The following is a 20,992-nucleotide window of genomic DNA, read 5'->3' as shown; positions in this document are numbered from 1 at the left end:
CAGCTTTAAAACGTGAACAGAAGTTCAGGTTCAGGTCTCTTTATTCGCATCAGATGGTAGATTTGGTCGGCACGCAGTCTGAGAAAGAAGCTTCCGTTTGACAGACATCTTAGAGACAGGACATGATAAAACATAACAATAAAACATTAAAGCTTTATAAATAAAAATTCAAATAAGTGTTAAATTATGTTGTTATTTACCCTCTCCTCTAGAGAAACATGGCCGCCAGTGACAGGAGACACAGGGGGGGACAATAAGCAGCCTCCTGAAAAAGGCTCACTCTGCCCCGACTTCCCTGTTCAAAGAGAATGACATTAAAGTAGAAGAAGATGGAGAGGAGAGTTATTCTGCCGGGCATTAGTCTGTCAGACATGAAAGTGAAGTGGCATCTCGAGTCTCCTCATAGTTTGTGAAATCCTTGTTTTCAGCCTGACCGAAGCTCTTCACAGTTTCTTCGAGGCGCTCGGACGCGACCGCACGCTGCCTCCGACTGCTCCTTTGTAAACAAACGCTTGTGTGCAGCCTCTAACTTTGATGCTTTAAAGAGTCGGACGCGGTTTTCATGTCTCTGTTGAACCCGTCGAGCCACCTGCCTTCCCTTCCCGCTCCCACTGAGGCCCATCGAGCATCCTGCTGCTTCCTTTCAAAACAGGAGGATGTGTTGGGAGGATGTGAGCGCTGTGGTCGGGGTCTCTGGCGTGCTCGCCTCGCATAGCAGCCGCGTGAGAGATGGCTCTGTGACAATGGGCTTCCTGGCAAATACTGTTTCCCTCTTTGCTGTGGAGGAAACCGGCTGGTTAGAGCAGGGGCTGCACAGGGGCTAGAGTGTGTCTTATATATGGTGGAGGTCTCCATGCCAACTGCTGCAGAGTGGGCACAATGCATCTCGAGACACACTTGGAGCCCGGAGAGGCTGTTTTAAGATCTTTCATCGTGCCACTGTACATTTTTTGTCAGTACCTCGGCGTCATGTACATGTTTGCTGCAGTGTGAGGAAGGTGTAAATCTCATTTCTTCACTCCTCCATCAATGCATGAACACGCAGAGGCAGTGGAAGTATACTGCTGTTTTCTTCAATGTCCTTCTCAAGAGGATGCCTCTGGAAAGCAGCAGCAGCCCTACTTTCCCCCTTTTCTACAAGCCCTCCACTCTCGCGCTGGGCCGAAGATGAAGCACTTGAGTTAGCTCGAATCTGTTCCCCCCCAGCAGTGGTCCGGGCTTAAGATGGATCGAGGTGGATTTGCATGGGGTTGGGGAGAGAGAGAGAGAGAGAAAGAGAGAGGGATAGAGATGTTACTGCTAAGGCACAGCAAATGAGCGCTGAGGAGAGGGGAGGAGGGGGAGGGAGGAGAGAAAAAGGGGGGCATATTCACACAGATCAGAAAACAACAGTCCTGCTCTGTGCCCACACAGGACAGATGCTGCTGTCTACTCGCACTGAGAGTGAAGGAGGAAGGGAGGGGAGATTGACTTCTACCTGCCAGAGACGCCACACTCACCCCCCCATTCTCTGCTCTCCCATTCAACCCAGCCTTGCGGAGCCGCATGAGGGGACTGTCACAACACAGCACAGACGAAGCACCGAGATCAGAAAGCTGGCACAGCAAATTGTGCCTCCAGCTCTGCAACTTGCTCGGCCGCCCTTCTATTACTCTCCCTCACACGTGCACACCAGAAATGCTCTCTCAGCCGCACACTGAGGGAACTTTCTATCTCGTGTGCACACTCGCACGCTGACAAGCGAGCAAGCAGGCGGGCAGGAAGGCACACCCCCCTCCCATTATCTGTGCGGAGGGCAGATCTGCTCGTATTGGTGAGAGCAGCACGGGGGCTGTGTTCTGCTCCTCAGCAGCAGCAGCAGCAGCATCACTAACAGCAGCAGCAGCAGCAGGACGAGTCCAGAGGAGAGCAGTCATCACCAGAGATCACACACCATCCTCCAGAGCGGAGGGTAAGCCTTCCTCTTCTCCCTCTTTTCCTTACCCTTTTCCCTTCTCTTCTTCTTTTTCCCCATCTTGATGTGACGCAGTGTTTGGTGCTGACCTTCCCTCATCCACCCCCCCCCCCTCCCTTCTTTCTTTCTCCTCAGTGTGTGCCAGTGGGACAGCCATGGAGGACACCATCACCTGCAGCCACGCCACCTTCTCCCAGGTGTTTGGACGCCAGGGGCAGCTCATGCAAGCCAGTGAGTAGCCTCAATCACAGCCCTCCTGCCCCCTGACAAACCTCTACACGGCCACATGTCAGCGTAACTCATCTCCACCCTCAGCGTTTCTCCACCTTCCCATCCTCAATCTTTTTGTCATTTGAATGCTGAGTGGTACAACAAACCTTTTCCTAAGGTGCAACAATGTCAGAGTCAAAATCATCGGCTGCTGCTTTAAAAAAATCGTTGTTTTTGGAGGGAAACCGTTATTTTTGTTCCGTGAGTGAAGAATCTCAGTGATGTGCAAGAAGAAATGACTGTATCAAGGTTTTTGTTTTTCGTCCTCCATAGTACTATTGTGATTGTGATTGCAGTTGAGGTTTCTGTCGCTGCAGCAAGTTTCTGGGGATCAGGTCAGACGCATCAACTTGAGTAGTTTTGTATTTTTAGGAAAACATGCAGGCTCCGAGCGGGGGTGGAGGCTGGGGCTGTGGCTCAGCTGTTTTGGGGCTCGCATTTTGGAAAAAGTGGAAGTCTGACACAATAGAGAAACAGGCTGCTGTGAGGATTTGTTGTTATGATAACAGAGCAGTTATAGAGAAATATCAATTAAGAACATTTCTGCATGTTTTATTAATTTGTTTTGAATTTTGACTGTCAGGTGTACTAACAGATTCTCTCTGAAATATATTCATAATGCAGGAGTACAGTATTAATGAGTTAAGTCTGACAGGGTGAGACACTATCAGTGATGCTCTCAGAGCTCGGACTGAATTATTGAAAACTGAATTAATCTCGATCTTTCGAGGCTCAGAACCATCGAACACAACCTTGGAGCGCTGCCTACTCCAGTGATATCTTAATATGTGATGCAGCAGATCAGGGTCCACACTTCTCTCAGGAATGTGAGAGCGCAGATTGACTCCCTTCCAGAATGACAGTGTCAGCTGCATCCTCCCTCATCTGGCCTGCTTATCTCTGCTCTTGAAGTCGCGCTGCGAGAACTTAGTCGACGTCTTTTGATCCCTGCACTCCGCCATGAATGCAAAGTGATTCTTCGTACGGTGCTATGATAAATAATGAGGAGAGTCCAGGGCAGACGTCCAAATAAAACATCTCTTCATAGCTTACACTTTGACTTTGGCACATCAGCTGTTGGCTTCATTACCACCTGGAGAGAGACGTGTCTGAGTGCAGTTTCAATACAAGAGTCATTAGCAACAAATTGTGCTGAGACAGCTCGTTTTGTAGCTAATGATGAAACGCATCAGTTATTTTCCTGAGCTGGAAAATTCATGTTCCCAGATAATAGACTGTATAGAAAGATGGATGACATGAAGGCTCTCCAAAACGGAAGCAAAAGCCTATTGATCGCCCCCTGCTGGCTGGCTGCAGTTTAGTTGCGGAACCCCGCCTCCTCCATGTTAGCGGATGGGACATGGACCAAACCAAAAGGTCAAATTTGATGATCTCGCAGATGTTTCTATCATTTTAGTTTGCTCTTATCAAACCAAAACTTGTTTCAGTAAATGGGTTTTAATAAGCTATTTGTTTTTAAAAACATGGCGAAAATGTCAGGGTTGGCAACGACTGACTCACGATTGGTCGAGCTTGTATATTGGCAGGAACTTGATACCGCGGCTACAAACTCCCCAATCTCTTTGCCACAGTTTACGGCTCCAAATGACATCATCGGCACAAGATGGCAGCTTTCGTATCCTGGTTATTATGGCTACATTTCTGGATAGTGGGCGTCCTTCTTGATTTACAGTCCACGGCCCTTGACACACTCTTGCGAATCTTGGTTGGCAGATTTCATTTGTTGGGATGTGTTCCACCTGCTGCAGTCACTTGGTGCAGTGGGTTTGGGTTGTCGTCTCTGATATTCTCTCTATAATCGCCTACGGTGGCCAACAAGGACAAACCTGCTGTAATCGAATTCTCCAGGCCTCTAGGGGGATATTGCTTTTTGGTTTTGCATTTGCAACGTGTTTATTGGTTTTGTTTCCTGCAGCACTGTTTTTTCCTTTGCTTCGTTGTTGTTTTTCACTTTAATATGTTTTTTTCACTTGACATCCTCTCTGTATCTGCAGCTCGTTTCTCCTAATGGAAATGTTTTGGGCCGCTGCAGCTTGTTTTCACTTGTCTTGCCGTATGCGCTCCCTCTATGCACAAGAGCACCCCGTTATAAATAATGCACTTTGTGTGGATGTATCCGTGGGCTTAACACTCTGATGATAAGAGCATGTTACTGTTGAGGGGTTGCAGGGCTCTGATTTATATTCTGTTTCAGACATGCAGGCAGAACACTTCAAGAGTCTGCGTTTTGCTTTGTTTTTCCTGGTTTTATGTCTTTTCTTTGGCGAGCAGAGAGGGCGACTCTCTCTGGTTTTATGTGCAAACAACGTGTCCACAAAAACACAAGCACTGAACAACACAATCTGAGTGCTGAGATGTTGGTCGAACGTTTCACGTTGACTGGACCTGTTGTGATTGCGTTGACATGCTGCACTGTGTGTGTGTGTGTGTGTGACTCGGTCAGTTCATCTGGAGGGTATCACAGTATAAAGAAAAGGTAAAACATGATGAGGGTGCGGCAGTGCTGAAGTGTCCTATCACGTTGCATCATGGCTGAAGGCTGAGTCAGTCGAGCCTTCAAAATAAAAGCGTTACAGGTTTACAAAACCCAAAAGGAAACCAAACTATTTTTAGCAGGGTAGTAAGAATTTAGACGAATGAGGGACAGCTGTAAACTAATACAGATCTAGTTCTCAACCGTTTTTGTTGAATGACCCTCAATGCAACAGATTGTTTTCTTGTGACCCACAATCACATGTTGCACAGTGTGTTTACTAAATTTAGAGCAGGACAAGCAAAGTCATGTTCCCATCCCAGGCTTGGTACAGGCCTAAAGAGGAACATCTACCATAACTTCACAGAACAAGAAGTGAAGATAAGAGGAAATAAGAATGAAACATCATTTTATTTGCAGAAACATGTTTTTAATCTTCTTTTTTGGTCTCTTGTTCATCATCTCACGATCCCCTTATATTTATCTTGTGACCTCCTGATTAAGGCCCCACAGCTGTGCAGTGTTTACAATTGTAGAAGCACATTTTTAAACAGCTATATTTAATATTAAAAAATAAATAAATGAATAATGCCGTATCTGTGTTCACCGAAAGTCTTTTGTGTGCAGTGTGCATACACGCTCTCTCTCATGCAAATTCTGTTTGATGAACAGATTAGTTGTCAGTGTGTTTGCACGAGCTAAAGGCGCAAATGTAACAGATATGCTAATCACAGTTCCAGTTAGTCTGCTGCTGGGTTTTGATGTATTGAGCCGAAATTGGTTTTCATGCGAAGTTACTGTGAATCATTTTATGACAGGAATAAACAGGTTTTGAGAAAAGGAAACTAGGAGGAGAAGAACAGGAGCTGTTAGTAAATGGGTTCCAATATTCTGAGATTATACCTCCTTCTTCCTGTGTGCAGTGTGAATTGCTCATACTTACACAACATAAGCAAAACTTTAAAAAGACTGTCCTCTTGTCCGAACAGCATTTTTCATTGGTGCAGTTAAGCTACGATTATAATTTTTCCCCAAAGCAAATGCCAAGTGAACCCTCTGTTTCTCCGAACCCCACGCATTACTCACTACATCTTGACTTTCTTTGTGTTGTCTCCTCATCGCTAGTTGAATTCTCTCCTCTATCTTACCTTTTATTTATACCAACAATTTGTCCTACATTTCCACCTCAAGCTGCTTGCAGCAACGGAAAGTTCAGGAGGACACAGCTTCTAGAAGAAGAAAAAAAGACTTGTTTTCACAGTTACTGCATTTTTCACAAATTCTTGCAAACTCAGCCTTTACTACTTCTTCTAAAGAAGGAGGAGGGGGGTTGCCCTGACACTGCAGCCGTTTCAGTCACCTTTCTGCTCCAGTGGACCAGTGACGTGAGGACAGACGCAGTGTGTGGGTCTACAGAGGTCTGTAATGTCTGAAAACCTTCATCCTCCATCTGGTGTCGTAGTGTCACTCTCGTGTCTGTGCTCCGGGAGGTCAAGCCTCTGGCCTGTTGCCAGTGTTCTCATCCCTATTAGACTCCCGGGCTGTTGGACATCAGCCTGCACAGTGATGTAATTCCAGAAGAGAGCGTATCTCTTTTACGTGCTTTTTTAATTGAGTCATTTTCAATGCAGTAGGTGTACGGAGACTAATCTCATAAGAGCAAACTGAAAAGATTGCTCGTCTCTTGGCGAATGTTCAATCATAAACATTAAACATGGAAATAGAATCTACAGCCACGGTTGGATTGATCTAATATGCCCCTCACCCGAGTTTCTATTATCTTAGTTACGTTATTGATCCTGGTCCCTGGGCTTCTTCAGCAGCACTGAGAATCACTCAGTCACAGTCAATACGGGCCTCGTTTAGATCATGCTCCCTCCTCTAATCCCTATATTGGATTTAAGAACCGAGAGTGGTGGACACGTGTCAGTCAGTCAGTCAGTCAGTGCTCCCCAATCACAGCGCCATCTTCTGGCCAATCAGAGCAGTTACACGATGACTTTCACCAAAGGAGGTTGTGTTTCTTCTGTTTTTGTTAGTTGATTGCTTGGTGGTTTGTTTGTTTGTTTGGCAGCAGGATTATGCAAAAATAATGATTTTTGGTGTGAATCTGGACAAAGGGGCTGTCCTCAATATTGCAGTTTTTTTTTGGACAGTTTTACCAATTCTCTGGGGAATGACTCTAACTATATAACTCCCACTGCGGTCGAATGTATTGGCCAACCAGTGAAGATTATTTCTACATAGTTTTCTTTTCAGACTCATGAGGTCACAGTGACTTTTGACCTTTTATCACTGAAATCTAATCAGTTAAACTTTGAGTCCAAGTGACAACTGGTCTGTCAAGGCAGAGGCCACTTTGACCCTTGAGTTGACCATACAAATCTAATCAGTTAGTCTGCTGCAAATTCAAAGAAATGTTCTCTTGCTGATCTTGAGATATTGTGGGATGGACGTATGGAGAGACAACCCGAAGATGTAATGCCTCCGGCCACTGCCTGTTTCCGACACTGAAGCATTAAAGTCAGGCAGATTGAGGGACCTGATTTCTATGAGCGTGTGGGTTCTGGTGTAGGTATGAACTCTCCTGAGTTTCATTTCTCTATAAGTTGCATAATTGTTTGTTTCAAGTTTAAGCTCAAGTATTAATTTCTACAAACAGTGCTTAATCATTGTTGTGTATTTAGTTGCATATGCTGCTTCGGTCTTCAAGGCAGGGGATCACACGTATCCTCATTAGCACACTTTCCCTCGGGTTGATCAATAAGCCGATAGGAGTTCACTGAGTGTATTAGTTCAGCGTTTTGCTCTCAGCACCGACACGTCTGCTCTTTGACAGGAGATCAACTTCTCTCCTTGACTGACAGGAGTCTCCCAGCTGACTGGAAATCCGCTGTTTAGAGGATGAACAGCTTCATGAACTCCTGACCAGTCACTCGCAGCACAGAGAGACAGATGCTAGAATAATATGATGCAACATGTGCTGCTTGTTGGAGCTCCAGACAGAACAGAGTTTTATAGCATGAAAAATTGAAGTAGGTTAAAACTCATAAGCAACTCCGTCCTTTCTGATTGATATTTTATTTTATTTTGTCCCTTTTTACTTTTTTGTTGGTTTCTTTTGTGTGAAAAATACAAGAACATTTTAGTTTCTTTGCTCAAACAAACAGATAAAAACAGATATGAAACCGTTTTGACAGAATAGGTCTTAAAGCTGCTTAGTGATTAAACTATCAATAAAAAAGAAAGTCACACGAAGCTTATAATAAGAAGTAAGAGATGCCGCAGATCAACACCATTGGCTTATACTGATCCAATATTAAGAAAGAGGCTAAAGTTACATTTACAGCTCTGAGGCTAATGTCAGAATGCTAACATGCTCATGCTGTAGATACGAAGTTTACCATGTTCACCATGTTAGTTTGACGTGATGAGATGCAAAAGTGCTAACAAGCATTAGACCCAAAGTACAACTGAGACTAGTGTCATAAGTTTTCTGGTTATAAACCAAACTTATGGGCAAAGTCAGGGGCGTTGCAACACCGAGCTGAGAGGGGGAACCTGACAACTGCTGACTACGTTATTCCACAGAAACAACTGATGGCAAAAGAGCAAAGAGTTGGAGAATGACCAAAGTTACTATGATTCATCTAAAGAGGGACACAGATGTGTGTCCCTACATTTCAATACCAACCATCCAGTAGGTTTCGGTTACACACGAGATCTAAGAGGAAAGTGTCAAGTGATCATCAAAATCATAAGGATTCATTTTCTTGGAACCATGAACATCACTTTCACATGTCAAACATGTTTAACATGTTATCTCAGTGGGGACACAAGTGTCAAACCGATCAGCAGACACTTTTAATGACCTGTTTTTCTGATCCAGGGACAAAGCATCAGCTGCTGTGTCGTCCTCTGTCCCGCACAAAAGACGACTCTGTTGCTTCAGCAGCTCAGCAGCAAATTCAGCGTGTTTTATTGTGTGTGCTGGATTTATTACAGCTGAAGAGCTTTGCTCTCTCTTCGACCTTTCATACATTGCTGCATTGTTTGAAAGGATTGCAGGAGTTTCTTGCACTTTGAACTGTGGTGCCTCCTCTCACTCACTTTTTCTTAATCTTCTTCCCTCTCCATCTTTATCTCTCCCTCACCGACACACACACACACACACACATACACACACCCACCCAGAGTCGTAGAAAAGTGAGGTTTTTGCATAATACAACAAAATTTAAATAGATGCATATAAGCTGAACACTGTGCGCTCAGCGAACACATCTCCCGGATTTAACAGTCACTCATCTCCACCACTTTAAAAGCAGCTAAATTTGTCACTGCTCGATCTGAACTGAGCTGACAGGAGAGTGTGTGAACAACAGCAGGTTCCACAGGAAGGCTAATCCTGCTCATATTGACGTGTGTGTGTGTGTGTGTGTGCGTGTGTGTTTTGTGTGGTTAGGTGAAAGTGTGATATTAAATATGAAATTGTGGAAATTGTTTGTATAATGGCATTATTGACCAAAGTGATCCCAGTTATCGTTATGCATTATGTTGGTAGTGATACACATGTGGAACATAGTACTGCTACACAAACTAAAGTAATTTCATCAAGTTTTATATTTAAATCATATATTCATCAGTTATATATTATATAGCACCAACACCACATCAACATTAGCATTTTGTTTCTCAAACACTTTCAAACTCCACACAGGGAGACCGGATTCAAACCAACGATCTTCTAGCTGTGAGGCACCTGCTACTAACCGCTGCACCACCCTCTGACGACACATGTTCTTAATAGATTGAAAAACTTAGAGAGCAGCTTCCAGTGCCTGCCTATCTGCTGACTCTGCACATCTTCCTCACCCTGCCCAGTGCTGCTGGCCTCCTTTTCCCTCCCTGCCTGCCATAAACCCCTTACTGCTCAGCGCTGCTCTGCAGACACATGCTGAGCTTCTTTCCAAAACCCTTTTGCTCATCTCACAACACAGAATAGAGCAGATGCAGTAAATGGAGAGTGGAGGAGAAGGAAGGACAAGAAAACAGTCAACACTTACAGCCAAGTGCACAAAACTGAAAACTTAATGAGAACATAAAATCACACCAAAAAGATGTCACAGTCTAAACGTCAAAACCTCACCGCAGCAAACATAGCTGAAAAAGGTTTAAGCCTTATTATAGAGCTCAGCGTGACTGTAAATATTATCCCGCTCCATCAGACATCCCACTTCTTATCACTCGGTGCACGGCAGCACTTCGATTCAGACAGCATTCCTGAGGAGAATCTGGCATGCTCTCCGTCTTTATAAATTTGCATCACTAGTTATTGCAGCCGCTCCTGTGGTGATGAAATATAACCTATTCTCCGGGGTGCTTCTCTTTAACATGCAGGGCTTGTCAGGTCTTGATAGAAGCAACAGCGCAGACCGTGTGTGTCAGTGTTACAATGAAAGGGTGAGAGATTCGTTTTTTGACTCCCTGCGTATATGACCAGAAAATGTTAACAACCTGGAGGAGGAATCTTTTGGTTATATTCTCACCCCTGTCTGTTGGGTTGTTGGTTTAAGGTTACGCATCGATTTCAAGACGGATTTCCCGTGAACTCGGTGGAAGGATACGCCGTGGGTCAGGAAAGAACCTCCTGTCTCCTAAAACCTCAGCGTTAGGTGCTTCATAGTTGTGGATCTTATCGCCTTATCGCCCTTTCCCTTTTTGCTGAAGCGTGTGAAGCTCAGTGATGTTTTGACAGCGTGAAAAGCTAATGAGCAGAGCTACTTTTGAGCCTCCGCACTTTGAATCAGATATGCTCAGAAGCTGAAGCAGTTGACTGCTACTGTGCTTTGCCAGCAGTTTACCCAACAAAGGATGAAGGGTATATTTAATCCAGAGTTTCTTAGGTGCAGCTACAAGAGAGGAGTCGGCTTTGATTCACGTCAGGAGATCACACGAGCATTGAATCGACCGGAGCTCATGATAAGGAAGTGTTAATAAGAAAAGGCTCATTGTGAAACCCCCTGCGTTTAAGAGGAGATTGTGAGGAGTGTGTGTTTGCAGATGAGTGTGTTTATGGCCAAGTGTGAACCAAACAGCCAACCACCACAGGGATGAGCTCAATGGCTGCTATATATCCCATGGCAATAGGCCTTAATGTGAGTATTGAGCTACTAATTTCCCATATCATGTTACAATAGCTGCAGCTTGTGTGTAAAGATTGGTCACAGATACCAACTCACCAGAGCCGACGCCTCAGTGACGTCTCACATCGAACACTCTGCTGCTCTGTCGGACGCCTCAGGTGGTTCTGCTGCCGCTCTACTTGTTGAATAGCTCCTTGTCCTCACTTCCATCTCACGCTGACGAGGACAAGCTGAGGTAAAACATTCAGGAGCCACCGGAGTGACATGAATGTCTGCGCTCATCGGTCCATGTGCGTCCCGGCACCTGTCGAGCTCCACAGCCTTCCACCTTGGCAACAAGCAGAATAATAATCCCGGGACAAAGCGTCATTAATTTACCGGTGTATGAATTAAATAGTCTTTGGGGCTACATCCCATAAACAAACAACCTTCTCATTAGCGAGAATGTGAGCTACAGTGAAGCCTTAAGGCGATCTAATTGGACTTGTTACCCCTGGAGTCATGCAGGATATATTGAGAAGAAGAAATAAAGCAATTATTTCATTGAAAAGACCTGATGTTTGTGTAATTAGGATTTAGTCCGCCACTTAGTGTACTGTTTTGGGTTTTGAGTTTAAAGTCAATGTGAGATAAATAACTAAGCTTCATGGCTTCCCAAATGTTTGGATCGTTAGTCCAAAAAATAAACTGTGCCCGGGTTCAATCTGAAAAATGCATACAGTCAATAGGGATTAGCCTTTTTCCCACTTTTCAATTCAACCAATCAAATTTTGACATCTGAGAACCAATCACCAGGCTCCTGTAATACTTTGATCTCTTTTCTCTTTTCAACTTGCATTGCATTGGTGTAAACTTTTTTTCTTCTATGTTCAAACCGTATTAAATTAATACATTAAACCTGCAAGAGACGATTATTTTCCAAATAAATCAATTAATTTGGTTGAAATCTGCTCTGAAATTTGAACATGAAAAATATCTTGGTTAGTTGCAACTGATTAGCTGATCTATTGCATCTTTCAGTTACGTTCTCCTGGTGTAAATGATTTTGTTTGACAAGTGGAAAAGTCGAATCAAAGAATGGTGTAAAGGTCAAACTTGATATGATGACGATGATATGATGATGATGACGATGATATGAACAGCGTCTGAATGACTACAGCCCCACAAAACAAAACAAAACTGCCCGGAGTTGTCTCCGGAAAGAAACGTGTCTTTGAACTCCCAGAGTTGTTTACCTACACAGCAACGTGTTAATGAGTGATAGCGGAGGCTAATACCCGCAGCTTGAACTCAGAGTGGCTCATGTGCACCCGGAAACCTGCTTTTAAACTGAATTCTGAGAATCAAAGTGGGTGAGGAAGCCGTCAACTTATATTTGAGCGAATATGAACTTCATCCGTTTAATCCCCTTTTCAAGCTTTGTGAGTTGTGTGCTATGTGCCATTGTGCTGCGGTAAAAAGATGCACTCCGGCTCTGACCCACTTTCTCTTTCCATGAAAGACAGGTACAGACACTCGCTCGCAAACTGTCCTAATTGGCTGTGGCTTTGTCACGGGTGTCGCCGGTACGCTCGGCTCTCGAACAAGCCACCCTGCCGTGGAGCGCCTGGATTCTGAGATGTCATGTATGAGCTCACACAGGTCTGCTCTAACAAGGGAGGGTTAGCCTGACTCTGGGAAAAACAACAGAGTCGCTCCTTATCTGAGCAGAGAAGTTTCCTCCTCTCTGTCTGCCAATCGTAGCGTGTTAGCAAAGTTTCTCCCTCAGCTGATTTCGATGTTTTGTAGCTGAAAACAACCAGTGGCGACACACCATTCACTCCCAGGTCCATTTTGTGCTGAGAATTTTGTCATTCCTGTGGATATCTCAACAAACGGTGACAATGTGTTGAGATATTTGCAGCATCAAAAACATTAGAGGTGAAGTTGAGGTGGGCAAAAGTACAATAGAAGGAGAAAAAGTTTCTCCAACAAAAGTCTTAAAGAACATGATGGCGCTGACGTGTTGAGCTTTGTCCTCCTCTGCAGCTGGTGTCACTGATGCTGTTTTTTCTCCTCCCCCTCTTCCTCCTCCTCCTCCTCCTCCTCCTCCTCCGCAGCTCAACGTGACATGTTCTTATCAAAGTGATTCATCTTTGGCAAACAATGGACGTCTCTAACGGATACGGACGGACGAGGCAGGTTGCAGAGTAATTTGTACGCTAATTAAAACACACATCTTGAGTGCACTCAGCGTCAACACAGGGTTGTTGAGTAATAGGATAAGAGGGAGGATTTTTCGACTTCAACTCATGCACGCTGGCTGGAGGATATAAGCCCTTTATGTGCTGCTTTAACCTGCTCCTGCTCTGCGACTGATGAAGCTGTTATGAAACAGTCATCATCTAAACTAACCTCAATTAACCTTTAACCCTGAAAATCCATTTAAATTATTCTCCTGACCCCTGAGCGTTTGTACGAGCCGGCAGTTGCGTGGCCTTTTTTCTTCCCCCATTACACCCACACTGTTGCATCTGATATCAACCAGAGCTGCTCCTTATCTGAGAATGAATTAGCTGCGTGTGAAGCTTTGTCGTGGCCCAGTGGAGGATGTTCAGCGAGATTCACCGACGTCCGACTGGTTTCATCAGGTGCCGGAGAGGAGGCAGATTATCAAAGGTCTTGCTGAGGCTTTTATCTCCGCCACGCTCCCCAGGATTTATTTTTTGAAAGTTTTTGATTCAAAGGCAGAAGAGAGAACAAAATCCCTCTGCATTGGTCTGTTGTTCTTCTCACTAGTGGCCCCTGATCAAAGTAGTGGAAAATCACTGACGGGCACTTTAACCTGGCGTTTTTCTGGACTGTTAAATATCTTATTTAATTATACATCAGTAGCAAGACGAGATCAGACGCTTTACGTTTTAGTTGGAGATAATTGTGTTTTTCACGTTTGAAGTTTTTGAAGAGTTGATGAAAGGTTATTAGGAAAATTACAGAATCGTTTATTTAACACAGTTTGCCTTTAAGGTGTTTGATGTTTTTGGATTGGTTGTCTCGAGATGACGCCGAGGTCTTGTAGTGTGGAGCAGTGAGCGATGATGTCATGGGCCGGTCGCCACTTCCCCTCTTAGAAAAACGCAGCTGCTCCGGCCGCTCTCAGCGACGCAGTGAGAGAAGGTGCGTGTTCGCTTCATGTGGACGCAGCATGTATCGAAGCTGCCAGGTGGTGGCAATGTTGCTGTGGGCAAAATGAAATTCCTCCTGCAGTCCCAGTCCTCACACTGGTGCTGGATGTTGTAATGCAGAGGCAGATATCAGGAGGAGATGCAGAGAAGGGTCTGAAAGGGTTTTACCTCAGCTGATTGTTTACTATCTTTATTGAAAAGGTCGAAGGGAAACTATGGACATCACATGAATATATTAAGATCTGCTGAGATGTTGTTTTGGGAAATTAAAAGATTGTTTTTTTTTTTGAGCGACACATTTAGGATTTATTGTTTTTTCAGATATGGGGATAACACATTTCAACACTACCCCACAATTCCGGATTGATATAAGAGGTAGTTTGTGATTTCAACACAAAAAGTGTGAGCGTCTGCACGATTTTATACATTATGTCAAAGCTGTGTTTGTCATCTAGCTAAGAACCTTCGCTTCTGATAGAGATGACGATAAAGATTTAAACAACCTATTTTTCCATCAAAAGTCCAAAAGAGCCGGATGCAAATGACTCTGCAGCTGCCAGAACTAACGCTGCCTGCAGCTGCAGAGGGTCAGTGCAGGGGGCAGTCTTTCACACATTACTTTTCAGATCAAAGTTATCTTTATTGTGGAAGAGACGTCATCAACAATAACTCGATGGTGTGGTGGTTAAGACAGATTTGGGCGTTTGCAGAGCAGAGAGGGTCAAATGAAATATGCTGTTGTGTTGCATTATGGGAAATATCAGCAGGTCATCTCAGTCTCTTAATGCTCTAGTTATTACGATAGTCTCTTAGGTCTGTCCCTTATGGAAGTGAAAAACTAAATAATTGAAGCTTCTTTTTAACAGTTGAATGTATGTTGAACAGAAACGGTTTTATGAGCTTTGCTCTGGATGAACTCGACTGACCTCAATCCCATCCAGCACCTGTGGGATCCACTGAGATCATTCAGGTCTTATTGCTGGGTTCCTGCAGCCAGGTTCCACAGTCAATTTCTGTATTATCTGTTTGCGTTGTTATTTATAAGTGGCTACATTTTAATTGAAGTGTTTTACTTCAGATGTTTGATTGAATCCTTGACAAAACAGTTTTAGTATGAATGAGAAAATTATTATAAAAATGAGTTTGCAGAGGGACGGTTTTACACTTCATATTTTAATATTTTACTCAGTGAAAAATTGGTGAGACTGAAAAGGTAGAATGCCGGTGTGAGTGTCAATTGGTCAATCACTTTATTTCTGAATTTATCCAATATTACTGGATGGATTGCCATGAATTTCGGCACAAACATCAATGTATTTTAGTTTGTGACAAAAAAATACCTTCAGCCTCAACTGCACTTTGTGTTTAGTGGTAATTACAAAAAAGTCAGCACATTAAAATAAGATTCTCACGTCAGTAAACACGGAATCTGCTGCCCATCAGCACTGTGGCATTGACTCTGACCATACAGATGTGTGTGTTCAATGTGCAGCCTCACAAAGTTGTATAGTTATTTCATTACGTTCCAGTTTAACTTTTAAAATGACAAATTTGACTCTTCAATTGGAGACAACTGACCAAGTCACTCAGCCAATTCAAGGACTCTCTTGACAGACGTATTGATCCAATAATAAGCTAACACTAAGTTGATCAATATTCCTTTCCCTCATAAAGAAACTGATCATTGGCCTCCAGTTTATTTACAGGTATTAAAGCAGGATTCAAAGTATGCAGAGTTTTGTGATGTTCCTTTTTCGAACTGGCAGAATGGAGTTGAAGTGAAATGTCTCGATGTGGGTCTGATCAGATCAGATACCGTTTATTATCTAAAACTAGCCACAACCTGCCAGTTGCATTGTGAGACATAAGAATGAAATACAGAGTGTGTGTGTGTGTGTGTGTGTGTGTGTGTGTGTGTGGGGGGGGGGGGGGGGGGGGTCCTCCTGATAGACGCCTCAGCATCAGCCTCCCTGCACGATTCTGGGCAGATTCTGGGATTTCTCGTTGCTTAAGTCACGAGGGAACACGGCAGCCCAAAGAAATGTACGACTCACGCGGTGTGTTATCCAGGGAGGTCAATCTCCTAAACCGACTGTCAAAATGATGCACTTCATGTTCACATTATAATACCGGCTTTGACCGTAAAGGCAGACAGAGCTCTGCACACACAAGAGCCTCCATCTGCTGTGCATCAGCAATGAGTGGACACCGGCCAGAGGGAGCGGAGGAGACGTTGAGGGAGCGTGACACTGGAGTGTAATATCAAGTATGAAGCTGCCAATCATATGTGTTTGTGATGTTTTCAGTTCACCGGATGCTTTTAGCTAATTATTTTAGAATAAATGTTCTAATTCTCTCTACTGTCTCCTTATATAGATTTGTTTTATTCCTTTATGTAAAACAGTGCAAGTGACCTTCCTGCAGATACTGAGAACAATGAGGCAAACAGCAGAATGACAGGCTTGTGTTGACGCTGTCAGATACGCAGGGACTCAGTCATTCCAATGTGAAGCAAAGTTTGCATTTGCAATGGATCTGTCCAAATCCCCACGTTGGAACTAACTTGTAGTTAGCTTTACAGCGGCTTGTTTTCCAAATCCTCCAATGAGCAGTCGCTAACTCTCGTTCTGAGAGCAGGAGATTGTGTTGTTCTCCCTCAGTTGCAGGCTTTTGTCCCTCAGCGAGACTGTGTTGTGTATTTATCTGGCATTGGTGTAATTGAACTGTGGCCGAGCCTTTTTTCTCAGGGACTGCCATGGATTCTCACAGTTGCTCTCTCATTCGATCCCGGCCCTTTCGGGCTCGGAATGTGAAGTTCGTCAAATTGCCTCGGAAGAAGCTGAATGGCTGCAGTGATTATCAGACCTTAAATGTAACTCCCTAAAGTGAGTCATTTAGATATTTCTCTCATCAAACTTCCCGGTTGGACAGTTTAATGAACTCATTTGAATATATTTTGCTGAATTCCACATGTGTTCAGAAAAAAAAACACAAATAAATAACTCCCTTAATCATATTTTGTACGATTTCACAAATTAACAACAATCCTATATATAGAAACGGGAATAGATATTTTTTCCGCAAAGGGGTGAATTGTTTTTATGGAGGAGCCATGGTTTGTTTTTATGACAAGACACCAACACGCCTCATTAGAGTTCATTGTTGATGTTGTTTTGCTCCTGTGGGTGGTTACAAAGATTGTAATGAGCTGTCCACATCTCAGCCACCAGAAGCACCAGGCCACCTGTGAGTGGGAGTGTGTTTCACAAAGGACTACAATGTTCCCCTGATTCAAATGATCGTTCATATCGTATCAGTAAGTACGATGGGAGATCCTGCATAGTCGCAGTTTTGAAAAATACCCCAGAATAAAGGATGTAACCCTAGAAGGCTGTGAGGAAGTGATGAAAGAACGGCTCTAAATGAATGCATTGAAGTGCAACATGTTTCTGTGAGTAGACCAAATGCACATCATCAACAACATACATTTAGTAAAGATGAAAGTCTGGATATAGGACTTTCACACAGAATCTCTTTCTGTAGCCCATAAAATATTTATTCAAAAGTAAAAGGAAACTTAAGGTGTATGTGTATTTACAGGTGTTTTGTAGAGTTTCAATGAAAAAGGCACAAAAACATGACGGGTGATAATCACTCAACATTAAAATACTATGTTATTTTTTTATTTCTTACATTTTTGTTTGTCTGTGTTTGTAAATACGGACACCATTGATGTAAAGACAGTTTAAAAGGTACGGTGGCCCTGAAGTGCAAAACACAACGACAGATCACTAAACATGTTTAACAGTGCATCCGTCCAATCAGCAACGAGCCTTGTTGACACCTTTTCCATTAGAAGTTAATGTCGCAACGATTTGCACTTCCATAAAAAAGGTGTGCTCATAAAGACAACATTTCATTGGCTGTCACACAAAAGAACCCAAATGAGCCTGGCCTCTAGGCGCTTAACACAGGAAGCTGTCTTGTCCTCATTGAGATTCCTGTCCCGGTGTCTTCTCTGTACGATCGTGTCCATGCTGTTGTTCCCTCCTCTGGTTCGCTCCCAGCAGAAGGACGTTAATGTGTCAGGGGGCGGCGAAGACTTTAGATTCACACCTCCAGAGCTGATCTGCTGTCAGAGGTTGATCAGGGATGTCAGCAGCAATTTGAACAACTTCAGAACCTGTTGTAATTTCACGACTGACAATCAATCGGTTACTACAAAAGGTTCAACGCCTTCCAACTCAACATCGTGTTTCCATTACAAGTGTTTGGCGCTTGTCGCCTTCGGCCTGGAGCTGTGGCAGCCTGATTATGATGCGGATGCATTCAGAGCAGTCAAAGTAACGCTGCTCTCACAGAGAGCCACCTGTGTTCCCCATCCAGCATCACAGAGTGTGACAGGATGCATTGAATAAAAAATCCAAAGTGGAGGAGAGGGTGTGTCTGGGCTCTGCGTTTGACAGCATGTCATTTGCAGCAGCAGCAGCAGCAGCATGTCATTGCCCGACGTCTTGGCCCATCCCCGGGGGCACAGAGGTACACCTTGTAAACGCTGGATGTGAAATTAGAATCCAATCGTCAACCTCTGTTGTAAACATTTACCCCCCCCCCCCCCCACCCCCTCTTCCCTATCTACTGATTTGATATACGCCACGCTGACTGCTGGGCTGCTGTCGGCTCGTAAACATGCCTCTTTCTGCCTCGCTCCTGCGGTTCAAGAGAAGGCAGGAACGCGTGCCCGTAAATCTTCGATCATTGTGCTGAGAAGCCGACCTTGGCGAGTCATACGTCGCTTCGCTCGCTCTGTCACTTTTGCCCAAATTGACCTCTGAGCCGCTCGCTGGTGTACATGAGAGAGAAAGTGCTGATTGGCTTAGAGCCAGTGTCCTTACATCCTTTAAAATACTCTCTGCCTCTGACCGGCGCTGTAAATCATAGTGGATTAATTCATTTAATTATTTAATTTCAACATTAAACAGCAGTTCATGTTTGTTGCTTCCTCATTCTCAAATGTGAAAATCTGCTTTAAAACAAAACCGGTTTTAAATCTTTTTGATTAAGCAACTAAAAAAGAATTTCCCCCCATTTTCTCCTAAACACATTTTAAGTTGGAAAAATAAGTCTAATAGTCTTTGATCTGCTTCTTAAATGATGATGAGAGACATATTCAAACACAAGACATCTGTTTGAGGCAGCCCCTCGATATTTAGAACCTAGATTGTCCGTCTTGCCCTCAGGTCGACGTCTCTTTTATCCCGAGGGCTTTTGAAATGTCTAATGGCCCCTCAGATTCTTTCCTTGTGAAACCTTGTACATTTTCAAGTCTGCACTTGGGCACATTGCACTTTCCATTTCCATTCCTAGTACTTTGCACATATATACTTAGTGCAGCTACACCTTTAGTGCTTGGCGTGAACTTCCATTCCCTGTACCAGCTCAATGTTTTTTGACTTCCTTTTATTTCCTTTTTTTTAATGTAGTGTTGTTTGTCGTAGCTGATGTTGTCTTGTTGTCTTTGACCCTGGCTGCAAATCCATTTTCTTCAAGACAACAGAGACAACCGTGTATCATTTTATATATAGAATTCAGACGTATTTTATGTTTGGATCTATTGTAGAAATTTGTAGTTTAATAGTAAAGATGAAGGTAAATATTTACATTGATACTTTTGTCGTCATTCTATTTAGTCGAATATTCTAGCAATTTTGTAGTTTAGTTTTATTTTGAGCTTTTTTTTTAATATAACTTTATGCAAGTACTACTCATCTCACACCTGTTCATATTTCCCTGTTATCAGGACACTTTTGGAAAGGGGGCCTTCTCTCTATTTTCTAGTTTTCAATGAATCAATCACTCCCAAGGTAAAGGCCGGTGCTTTTGGATGATGTTCTGCTTCATTACTTCATTTGGATAATTAACAGCCCTCTTGATGGTTGCTGCTTGTTTATTATTACTATGTGTATTTTCCTGTTGGATTGGCTGCTCTGACAAAACACATCTCTATGACTTTTTGTTGCACTGAGTATATTTTGGTCAGCATTGATCAGACTTCTCTACATTACCACCCACAGGCCCTGACCAAAGAGCTTAATGGAAAGCTCTTAGCAAACTCTGAGACATTTCTGAACACCTTATTGTGTTATTGTGTTGATCTAGACTTGCGCTGAAAAACAAAAACACAAATGGAAAATATTAGTAGAACTCTCTGCGTGGAAAAAAAATGGATTATACACTGTAATGTCATGAATGTGTCTTGGTAATGGATTTAGACTAATGATGCCCCTCTTGTCCAAAAGAGGGATTATTCTGAGGGCAGAGCAGTGGAGGCAGTCCAGCTGTGGATAGAGGAAATGTCTCCCATTGCACAAGTCTGATCCAGAAAATCCCACATGGTGTGAGAGGAAACAAAACACCAGCAACAAGCCTGGGAGCTCCTCCGCCTTCATGAGGGGAATAGAAATGAAAAAAGCCCACAGTCACCAACGCTTGTTTGTGCGTTTTCATGTGCTTTGACTTTTTCGCTGACCCACCTCTCTCTTGATTTCCTTTTTCCAGCGGTGCAGTCTCTGAACAGCCTGAACGACCAGATTGCTCAGTTCATGGTGACCAGACCCTGCAGCCTGGCGGACGCGGATGTGGCCTTCATACTGGGCGAGAGGGACACCCTGAGGAAGTCCATGACTCTGATGAGACACCTGCTCATGGATGCTCAGGTACAATCTCCACCCTCTCAACACGGTTGTTAAATGCTAAATGCTTATCTCTAGAAAGAAATGACAAACACTGTTCATTATCTAAACAAGTCCCCTTAGTTCCCTGGTCAGCCTTCTAGCTGCTGGGATATGGAGGCATACTGCTACCACCATGGTGTTTTTTTAATATTATATTGAGATTCTTGTATTTTTCTCATCATTGTTTAACTTTAATTGTTTGCCTTTTTATACTACAATACATGCAATTAATT

The 20,992-nt window shown here is 43.5% G+C and overlaps 1 long non-coding RNA gene across 1 annotated transcript; it reads left to right on the top strand.

Annotated features, from left to right (window-relative positions):
* The first annotated feature begins 1,663 nt into the window (after nt 1-1,663).
* Nucleotides 1,664-20,724, top strand: LOC133968362 (uncharacterized). Its single transcript, XR_009924105.1, has 3 exons — nt 1,664-1,951; nt 2,090-2,185; nt 20,584-20,724. It is a non-coding gene; the product is annotated as an uncharacterized LOC133968362 (long non-coding RNA).
* Nucleotides 20,725-20,992: the final 268 nt, after the last annotated feature.

This window comes from Platichthys flesus, chromosome 2, assembly GCF_949316205.1.
Source record: "Platichthys flesus chromosome 2, fPlaFle2.1, whole genome shotgun sequence".
Classification (NCBI taxonomy): Eukaryota; Metazoa; Chordata; class Actinopteri; order Pleuronectiformes; family Pleuronectidae; genus Platichthys; species Platichthys flesus.
This window is presented reverse-complemented; position numbering and strand designations above follow the sequence as displayed.